Below are 10,968 nucleotides of genomic sequence, written 5' to 3'. Positions count from 1 at the left end.
GGCAGCCATGACGGGCACGCGGTGGGTCTTCCGGTTCCTGGTCATGGTGTTCATGGATCGGAAACAGGACGAGGTCTGATCTCCTTTCTCATCTCCCGAGGAGAGACCGTCAGGATAGGACTGGTGCCATTTCCCACGAAGGGAAGGCATTCTTGCTGAATATCTCAGCAAGACCTTCCTGCCCAGAATCAGAGATTCTCGGAGCACCAGAGAGGGAGGCACCAGGTGAACATTCAATCCAACCCTTCTCGGTATAGTTGGGGAAACTGAGGCCCAGGTCATTGAGGGAGTGGGAGGCGGAGCAGGGAGCAGGACTCGCTTGGCTGACCCATGGTTGGTGCTGTCTCGGCTCCCTTAGCCACGGGGTAAGGGGCTGGCTGGGCCCGAATCCCAAGCCTGGAGCAGACGAGGAACGGGGAGTTGGGAGAGGAGCACGGGCCTGGGCCGAGGAGATGGAATTAAGTCCCCGGAGTGAATGCCTCACGCTGCCGCCCCCTCGGGCTCCGGAGGAGATGGAGATGCAACAGTCCTGACTGAAGCCAGTGGACAGACTTGAACCCAATGTCATGGCAGCCCAAGGTGAGATTGTCACAGGCACTTGATAAAATGAGGGGGGGGAAAAGGTCAGTCACTAGTTTTCTGGTGTTGTAAAGTTGCCAGCTAACGTTTTCGGAAAGGTCTTTCTTTTATGATGAAATTGTGTTGTTCTGACTTGTTTGGAAAGAAACTTCCTTTCTGAAAGGAATTTGAGCGTAAATGTTAGTTTCTTCTTTTGGACTTTCTTTGCAGCTGTGGGAGAGTCTGTACCTGCAGGGCCTCCACGGACATGTAGCCCAGTGATGTGTGGTGTCTAATGTTCGTGCTCCCAATGGTGCAGGGCCTGAGATGCGGTGCAGGTGGGTGGGACTGGCTCATCTGTGGGGAGTGGGGCTGAGAACTGGGCAGAGCTAGGGGCAGTCTGCTGGGGTTGGGGGTGGGGGAAGCAGGCCTTAGCAACCGCCTGGGCCAGGGCGGTGTCCATGGAGTAAAGGTAAGTGGGCTGATCTGGGAAGGGCACGTGTACATATGCACCACACCTCTAGGACTTGCTGATGGCTCCGATGTGGGGGGGTGTGGATGCCTGAGTCCCAAGGGTGTGTGGTTGTGCCCTGCCCTGAACTGGTTGGCTGGGGAGCAGCAGCTTGGGGGAGGAAATGCAGAGTCCTGTTTTAGACAGTAAGGTTTAAGGTGCAGGCCAGGCCTCCAGTGAAATGCAGAGCAGGCAGCTGGATGCTTAGGAGCTCAGAGAAGTTGGGGCTGGCGTGATAGATCTACAGCCATTTGTCTTAGAGAACACAGAGTCATCCTGGAAAGAGGAATTCCTTCCTTTCATTATTGTTGACCTGAGTTTTCATAGAATTCATTCTTGAACATTCTTTTAAAGATAATTAGTGAGAGTGCCCTTAGGCCCTGGGCCGGGGTAGGGATTTTGTGGGGCATTGGTCAGAGGAGGCCCTGGGAGCCTGGGCTCAGGCAGGAAGAACCTGGAGGTGACCAGACCCCCTCCCCTAGCACTCCCTAGTGTCCCTGTGGAGGAGGCTCTGGGCATGGAGAGGGGAGCTGGTTCTTCACCTGGTCTCTCAGCCTCTGCCCTCAGCACCTATGGCCTGGGAGTCTCCAGGGAGCCACCTTTTGCCCCGTCCCTGAAAGTTCTCTCTCCTCCAGCCTCTGACCCTGCATGGGATCCATGCTCGGAAGGTGCCCTGGCCACCCTCTGGATACTGTCTCTCCCTCGGCCCAGGAGGAATGGGGCCCCAGGAGCCCCTCCCACCCCTGCAAATGCTTAGTTACCCACCTAGGTCTGCAGTTTAGACACTTCACTCACCAGTGGGGGCCGTGTGGTATGAAAGATTGAGGCTGAGCAGAGATCAGGCCAAATCTCCTGGTGGACAACGACCCTAGTTTCAAGAACACAGACCGACTGCACCTGCAGGAGGATGGCTCCTCCTCAAAGGCACAGCTGAGTGAGCCCCCGGCAAGGGTCAGTCACCGTGTCAGGCCGGCCTCCGTGCTGGGATGGGGAGTGCAGGCTCCGGAGTCCCTGTGATGGGGCTCACTCCAGAGTGGGTGGCACACCTGACCTCTCCCTGCTGACAGCTGTGAGTAAGGATGCTCCCCGAGTGCAGGCTGCCGGGCGCAGGAGGGGGCGCGTGGGGAGCACGCTCGGTCCCGTCGCTGCGGCGCCCGCGTGGGTGGCGGGAGGGCCGTGGGCAGCCCAGAGCCCCTCGATCTGGTCCTCGTGCTTGCCGTGGCACGAAGCTCTTCATCTCTCTGAGCCTGGTCTTCCTCATCTTCAAACTGCTCACGTGGGGATCCGATGAGGACACGTGTGTGAAGGCGTCTGTGGACCCACACACCGCACGCCGGTGCCAGCGTCGGCCCCGGTCACCCCCCAGTGACGTGGGCGTCCGGAGGTGCCACTAACACGCTGTCAGGCCCCCGCTGGCCCTGCCCCTGCTTTGTCTCATTCACCCACACCACAGTCCCAAGAGGCAGGTGTTGTCATAATCCCCATGTGGCAGATGAGGAGACTGGGGCACGGAGGGGCTGAGTGACTTACCCAAGGTCACTCAGTGAGTGTGGGGCAGAAACGGGCTTGAACCCAGGCAGGTCTGACCCCAGGTTGTGCTTGTGCCGCCCGCATCACCCACGCCCCCAACACTGCCCACACGCCCCACATCCCCCACGCTGCCCCCACGGAGCCCACACTCTCCCACACTCCCCCCCACTACCCGAGCCCCCTCCACACTCCCTGCACCGTCACGCCCCCACCGCCCCACCCCATACCATCCACACACACCCTTCACACCCTCATATTCTCCACACCCCATACCACCAACATCCCCCACATCCCCCCACACCGCCCACATACACACACACCTCACACCCTCCCATACCCCACACCACCCATACCACTCACATCAGCCATGCCCTCCACACCCCCTGCATGCTCCCCACTGCCCACCCCCACGCCCCCCACCTCCACCCACACCGCCCACGCCCCCCACGCTGCGCCCGTGCTGACCACACCCTCCTACACCCCCCATCACCCACACCCTCCACACCTGTCCCAAACCCCCCACTCCCCACATCACCACATCACCAGGAGGCTGGATTCAGGTGAGTGGAGGAGGCAGGCACAGGCACCCCTCTCTCCAGGGTGCAGCCCCCCACTTTCCCATCACCTTGCTCTTGTGCATCTCTCTCGTGCATCTCCATCTGTGCTCTTGTGCGTCAGCCCTGCCTGGCTCTTCTGTCTGACTGTCTCCCTGCCCTCTCGGGTCTCAGCATCTCTGTGGTAAAGGACAGGGACCCCCAGGAGCATTGCAGGGCTGCAGGGCCGTTCTTGACATTCAAGCAGCCCTGTCCTTGTTCCTGGCGGGACCCGGGATCAGGGGTGTAAGCCCAGGATGAGCTTCCTTCCTGTAGCCAGGCACCCGGACTCAGGCCTTTTCCACATGCCTGACCCTGTCTCCGCTCCCGCATCCTGCGGCTGCTAGCAGGGGAGCAACTCAGAGTCCCAGAGCAGTCTGGGGGTGGGACAGGGGAAAGGGAATAGCCAGGGCGCAGGGTTGCCTCCCCTTGGCAGGAACTGGCCAAGGGAGGAAGAAGAGAGGGCAAGAGAACCAGCACGTGGAAAGGCCCAGGGGCCTGACAGAACCCAGTTCCGTCTGGTGCTGGGGATACTGCAGTGTGGCCCCAGTGCTGGGCGAGTATGTGGAGGGAGCCGAGGTGGAGGGAGGCCAGAGTCTTGAAGGCCAGGCTAAGGCTGTCTGTCTGGGGCAGCAAGACGGGGGGGCAGGGGCCACGAAGCAGGTGCACGAGGACGGCAGCCCGAACCCCAGGCCGGGACAGACCCCGTCAGAGCGTCTGAAGGACGGTGACCCAGGCGTCCGTGTGGCCGGTGCTTCCATTACAGAATCTACCCCCTTCCAGGCTCACAAAGCCCGGGCCACGGAGCCTTGGCCTGAGACAAACTCACCCCTCACTGTGGCCAGTTAATTTCCACTTGTCATAAATTTTTAACTGCTTGCTAATCGACAGGAACCAGGCAGCCAGCACCGGTGAGTCTCAAAGTGAAGGGCATGAGAGTTGAAATGATGCCTGCCAGGTGAGTGCGTTAAAGTGGGTCCGTGGTTACCACCTGTTGTTTTGAGTGGATTCCCTGGAGGCTGAATGCATCTCCCATACGTCTCAAGCAAGGCTTTTACAATCTGCTCGCCGTCAGTGATTGCGCCTCCCTGGCAAGGGTGTGGGGTGACGGGAACGAGGCAAGACTCCCGTCCTCAGGGCTGTAGGAAGCAGGGACTGACATGGTGGGGGGGGCACCTCACAGCCTCCGAATGGCCCGGCTGCTCTGTAAACCCCGCCAGGTGATCCTGGTGCCCAGAGCGGGGTCAGAGGTCCCAGACTGCTATCTGCCAGTGGGGCCTGTGGCCTCAGGAGATTACAAGCCCTTTGTGAGTGTGAGTTTTCCTAAGATGGGGAAATAATACCAAGGTCCGAGGGTTGGTCTTCCCTCCTGGAAAGTGCGTTAAGATTCACTTGGCAGGGGCCAAACTCGAAGGATGTTGCCGGAAGAAGGGAGGAGCACAGAGAGGCAGCAGGTCCTGAGGTCAGATCCTGCACCACAGTCCCTATGCGCAGCGAGGGAAGATGCAGGGGGTGCAGGGGTGGGGGTCGCTGTGCCCGGAGAACACGGGGCCTGGGCCTCGAAGCGTGAGTAGGAGTTCCCTGGCTGGACCGGCAGGGGGAGGGTGACCTAGGGAGAGGGCAGCATGAGCCAAGGCTGGAGGCATCCCCCGCATTTCCCCGTTGCCGGGCTGTAACCCGAGCATTGGTCCCCGCAGCAGAATGAGGGCCGATCCTAGCCTACCAGTGCTGGCATGTGGCCAATTCCTGGCACCCACCAAGGAGGGTTGTGGGGAAAACGTAAATGTTTTTAAACCTGTTCGCAGGCTTTTAGAGCAACTACTTGCTGTTGGGCAAGATACTCAAGCTCTCTGTGCCTCAGTTTCCTCCTCTGTGAAGGGGGTCACGCCAGCTCCCCTCCCGGGCTGGGCGAGGATACAGCTGTGTGAGACACTCTGAGCGAGGCCTGGCCCCCAGCTAGCGTCACGAGGGTGTTTGCTATGCCTGATGCTCATTCTGTGCCCCGTGCTAGGGGTCTCCTCCAGTCCCAGGAACCACCAGGTGGTGGGTGGCCAGGACCACTGGTCCCACCGAAGAAACTGAATCCAGGGAGGTGAAGTGGCTTCTTCAAGGTCACACGGCTGAGCTGGTGGGTGGGAGCCGAGACCTGCCCCTGTCTTTCTGATTTGGGAGCCCAGCCAGAGCCCAGCACCATGTCTGCCCCGTCATGGGCCACCCTGCCCCTCCCAGCCCTCTGGGGGGGCAACCCCGCCCCTCCCAGCCCTCTGGGGAGGCTCCTAATGCACCAGCCCGAGTGAGCCCAGACCCAGGGGTTCACGGGAGACCCCAGATGCCCGGCAGAGAACGACCCCACCTGTGCCCACATGGCCGACCCCAGCTGGGGGATGCTCTCCCTCCTGCCTCCTCCCACCTGGGCCTGAAACCTCAGCACACGAAGGCCCTTCTCAGTCCCTTCTCAGTCCCTTCTGCCTCTGCTGGGCTCGCGGCAACCCCATCACCAGCCCTGCCTTGCAGTGATCGAGGGACTGGCACCCTGTTAAAATCCGTGTCTGGATCAGCCCCTGACTGGAGGAATTAACTCATGTACACACAGAAAATCTCCACAGACTTGTCTTCTAATATTTTTTCTGGAAACTGGAACATGTAGATAAGGCAAGCGCCTGACTCTGGAACTGCAGGATAAATCGGCATTCCCCATGCCACAAAGCGCTGCATATACATCCGCTTTGTGAGCCAGGGGAAAACTCACATCTGGTGGATGGAAGGTTCTGGCAGGTCTTTCTCCAGCAACAAAGGTCACCGTACTGATATCCTAGCCTCTAAGGCCCTAACCAACAGCTTCTAAATCCCAGAGTCTTAAATTCTCAAGTCTTAATAGAATCTTAAAACTACAAAATCTTGAGTCAGAATCCCAGGATCTTAGATTCTCCAGTCTTAAAACCTTTTACTTTAATGGAATTTTTGAAGTGCAAAATATTGAATCAGAATCCTAGAATGTGAACCTCAGGTCAGAGCAAGGAAGCTTAGGATTTCCAGGACTGTGATCAGCAGCTTGCTTAAATGCCCAACCCCCAGGCAGGTGCCCTCCACAACGTGCCAACAAGTGGCCTTGAGGCCTCAGATCATGCTCCAGTGTCACCTCCTCCAGGGAGCCCTCCCTCACGAGATCACAGCCCCATCACAGGCTTTCCTGGTTCCATCTGTGTTACCTTTGCAGCCCTGCCACAGGTGCCATTTTACACTTACTGTCATGATTATATCCCTGAGTTTGGAAATATCCATTTCCCAGACTGTAAGCCCCCTGGGAGTGGGTTTGGGCTGCTTTGCTCATTGCTGGATCCCTAGTACAGGGCATGACATGCAGCAGAGGCTCAATCAATATCTGTTTAATGAGTGACTAAATGAATGAAAGATTCGGATGGATGGATGGATGGATGGATGGATGGATGGATGGATGATGGCTGGCTACCAAAGCCTCTGCTCTTCCCGCAAGTATACATGGACATCCCCCGCCACCAGGTGCGACATATCTGCCCCAAAGGCTGGTCAGGAGACCTGTGTTGTGTGGGCTCAGTCAGGTTTTGGAGCTTCTCTGACCCTCAGTTTTCTCGTCTGCAGGACTGGAACATAAGTCAAGGGCCGTGTGTGGAATGCCATATGTCTGCCAGGCTGCTTCGTCTGGAGAAAGGACCTCCATTCTCTCTTTGAGCCCAGAGACTTTTCTGGCTTCTCAGTGTGCCATGGGACAGGGAGAGCAGTGAGGCCCAGAGCCAAAGTTGCCCTTGACTGGACTCTCCTCTGCCCCTGCCTCGCTGTGCATTTTGGGTGAGTCACTGCACCTCCCTGACCCTCTGTATCTTTGTCTAGAAGATAATTATACGTGTCTCTAAAGAAGAGATGGGTGGCCAGACCTAAATGGTGCCTCGAAGCCCTTCCAGGACCCGGCGTGTACAACTCGGGAGAGTCAGGCAGGAGAGAATTGTCTTCGTCACGCTGTGTGAGAGACCCAGATTGATATGCGGCAAAGGCGTCCCAGTTGGAAGTAAACACTTCATTACCGAACAAGTTTTCCTAGAATTGATTGCATCGCCTGTTTCTCCGCATTTTTTAATTGCAAAACCAATTAGCTTTTTGGCAAAAAGTGGGGGAAGACAGAGCTCAGATTGGCTTTGCAAACTCTGCCTTTTAGTGCGGCCACAGCAGGAAGCCAGAGCAAGTCCACGGAGGGCGGGGGCAGCCACAGCAGGGAGGCCACTCCCCTCAGGGCAAGAAGACCCCAGAGACTCAGAGAGGCAGGGCTGGGCAGACCCCTCAGGGCAGGGGGGAGGAGCCCGGCCCACGGCCGCCGCCTCCTAGAGCAGGCAAGCTGAGCAGCCATGGGTCAGCCAAAGGAGTGGACGGTCCCCAGCGGTGGCCAGAAGTGGCCCAACATCAGTGCCCCTCTCCCCCAGGACCCCGGGCTCTTTCCTTATCTGACTCCATGTATCTGTCTGTGAACCAAGCCTGTTTCATGAAGGCACATCCACCTCGTTCCCTGCTGTGTCCCTGGGCCTGGAATTGGCACATTCTCTGCGTTAATGTGGAGGAGGGAATCTCAGCTTATCGGAAGGAAGAATTCTCATAGTCAAGCTGATCCCGGTGGGGGCAGGTGTGAGTCACTGCACCTCACTGACCTCCTCAGGAGGAGGGGGACTTTGCTCCCGCTCATCTCTCCTGGGGAGGGTTTTGAGGACCCTGGAAGATCCATGAAGGAGGGAGATGGGAGAGAGTCAGATGTTGACTGGGGGGACTCTGTCCGCCCTTATGACCTTGGGCCTTCCCCATTCATGCCTCCTCTCCTCCTCCTGTGCCCAGAGATTCTGGACTCCTCTCTCTCTCTAAAGTAGGCTGTGATTGTGTTTCACCCCTCAAACCCAAGTTCAAGTCCGCCCACCGCACTGACACCTGGGAACTCAGAGCAGACAGCTTGCCTCTCCGTGCCTCCTTTGTGACAGCTGTAAAATGGGACTAGTCATCCCTTCGGCCGCTGTGGGCTACAGAGAATGGAGGGGAAAAAAGCACTTTGTAGAGGATTTTACACATCAACACACACACAGAGTTCATTAACATTCTCAAAGCGTTCCCCTCCACCCCCATGAACGCACATGGTATGGACTGTTGCAGAAATTCTGCTGGGAGGGGCGCCTGGGTGGCTCAGTCGTTAAGCGTCTGTCTTCAGCTCAGGTCATGATCCCAGGGTCCTGGGTTACTCGGGCTCCCTGCTCCGCAGGGAGCCTGCTTCTCCCTCCCCCACTCCCCCTGCTGTGTTCCCTCTCTTGCTGTGTCTCTCTCTGTCAAAAAAAAAAAAAAAAATCTTTAAAAAGAAAAAGAAATTCTGCTGGGAAATAGCCCGGGCAGCCAGACTCTAGCGGTCAAAGTGCAGCACGGCCCCCCCATTAAAGCTTCCTGCCCAAGTCACCCAAGGAGGGGAGCAGGAGAGACGGGGGAATGAAAAGGTGGGGATGGGGGCCTGCGGGGTCCGGCAAGCGTTCCATTCCCTCCTCCTTCCCGGAAGCCTCACTCCCCTGCTCCGCTGCTGCCTCATATTTCAGGTCAGAACATGGTGCCCCCCAGCATAAGCAGTGTGTGCCAGGAGGCGCAGAGGACAAAGCCCAGGGCCAGTTGGAGGCACAGGGAGCCCTCACAGGTCATCAGTGGTGTGCCACTAGACACAGGGACCCAAGAGGGAGTTTCCCGAGCGTGGGGCAGGGGTTGTGGCTGGTGGCCAGGGGCGGGGTGGTGAGTCAGGAGAGGCCCTGCATGCCAGGAGCCCTCGGGAGTGGTTCCTCCTGCCTGGTGTTTGCTCTTCCCAGATGTTGGATGCAGAAGCATGCGGGCGTGCACAGGCTGGGGTACTGGGCAGCCTCTCGGCTGTCCGTCCCTCGCTAGGTAGCTTCAGTTTATGAGACAGAGATGAACTCCAAAGACCCTCACAGAGGCCTCCTGCAGGAGGGTGCTGGGCTGGCCTTGGTGGGCACCGCTTGTTGGGGCTCACTCACCAATGGGGCAGGAGTCTCCTCTCCTCTCCAGAAGCAGGCGTGTGCAATCCTCCGGGCCTGAGGCAAGGAATTCTCAGGGGGGCTGTCACTAACCTGTGCCCATGTCTGCTGTCCTATGCAGCCCCATCTCAGCAGCTCGAAGAAGAGGACACCGGGGTCCCAGCTCCACCTGCACCATTGACCTTGAACGCTGAGACACTGCTTCAACTTTCTTCCCTGCGAAATGGGGCTGCTGAGTCTATCAACCTCAGAGAGGTGACACGACCCGTGAAGCTCTTGGGACGCCCTTGACACCTAGCGGAATGAGCCTGAACCCGGAGACTACGTGCCCCAGCCTCAGCCCTGCCTCAGCTCCCCCAGTTCGGCAACTATGAAGGGCTCGAGTCAGCCAGGCCCGGGTTCAAATCCTGACTCGGTGTCAGTCACCCAGGGCAAGTGATCAAGAGGAGGCCTCTCCTCCCTCCCCCCTCCTCCCCTCCCCTCTCCTCTCCTCCTTCCCAGCTCCTCCCCCAACCCTCTTACCATTCACTCTGCACGTACTGAATTCTCTGGACTCTGAATCATACAATTTATTCAGCTCTTCAGGGTTTTTTTTTTTTTAACTCCCCATATATCATCAGCACTTTCCCCATCGCTGAAAATTCCTCAAAAGCGTGGTGTTAACAGCTTCATAATGGTACCTCATTTAGATGCGCCCACATGGACCTCGCCGTGGTCACCCGTCAGGCAGGCGCGTGGAGGATCGCAGCCCTTTCCGTACGCACATCGGGCTGTGATGGCCGTTGGGGGCCCCGTGTGCCTGGGGCCCTGACCACGTACTCAGTGCAGGGTCCTGCGGGTGGAATCGGGACATCGAGAAAAGCGATGTTTCTCAGGCTCGGGTTTTTTTGTCACCCAGGTGCCTTCCTGAAAGTTGCCCGGATGGACCCCCCCCCAACAGCCACCCACGAGGGTCGTGTTTCCCCACCCACAGCCCCGCATGAGCATCCATCAGAGATCAGATTCCCGGGTGTCCGCAAGCCTCAGGGCGAGGACAAGAGGCAGCAGGGGCGTGCAGCCAGGCAGGGAGCGGCAGTTGCTGGTCCCGGCTGACCGGTCACTACCTGCGCTTCTGTCCAAGTTGCACCCTGGGGCCCGTGTGGTGCCATGGACGGGGCATGGATTTTGGTATCAGTCCACTGGATTGCAGCCCCAGATCACCACCCTGTGAGAGCTGGGTGAGCTCCCTGAACATCTGTCTCTGCTTCTGTAAAATGAAAGCAAACTTACCCACCTTACCAGGTGCCCTGGGGAGCTGTATAAACACTGTTTAGAGAGCCTGGCCCAGAGTGGGTGCTTGGTAAAAGTGAACTCTCATCTTCCCATGAGGAGGGAGCTTTCTGCAGCTACTTCCTTCTCCCCACTCACTGCTTCATGAGGATCAGAACCGCAGTGTGGCTTATGATGGTGTCAGCCCCCGGCCCCCTCCGCACTCGCTCCTCACAGGGCTCACCATAACTCATCTCCTGCATTTATCATCCCCTCTCCGTGTATGCTTCCTGGAAGGTTCTGACCAGCACAGTCTGTGGTCCAAGGTAACCGGTGGTGAGAAGGTCTTTGGAGCTGGCTCACCCGCCCTTGCACAGGTAGACGTCACCATCCTGTTGGGAAGGTTGGGTACAGAGAGTGCTTGGCATAAAGTGGTGCCTCGGTTGCTAAAGATTTTATCTGTGGTTCCCTGGGAAGACGCCCCAGGGGA

The 10,968-nt window shown here is 58.0% G+C and overlaps 1 long non-coding RNA gene across 1 annotated transcript; it reads left to right on the top strand.

Annotated features, from left to right (window-relative positions):
- Positions 1-322: 322 nt before the first annotated feature.
- On the top strand, positions 323-9,552 carry LOC141374488 (uncharacterized). The gene is made up of 3 exons (XR_012381415.1): positions 323-579; positions 6,811-7,017; positions 9,352-9,552. It is a non-coding gene; the product is annotated as an uncharacterized lncRNA (long non-coding RNA).
- The last annotated feature ends 1,416 nt before the right edge of the window (positions 9,553-10,968 follow it).

This window comes from Callorhinus ursinus, unplaced genomic scaffold (assembly GCF_003265705.2).
Source record: "Callorhinus ursinus isolate GAN/ISIS: 27379988/994484 unplaced genomic scaffold, GSC_fseal_2.0 scaffold18, whole genome shotgun sequence".
Taxonomy (NCBI): Eukaryota; Metazoa; Chordata; class Mammalia; order Carnivora; family Otariidae; genus Callorhinus; species Callorhinus ursinus.
This window is presented reverse-complemented; position numbering and strand designations above follow the sequence as displayed.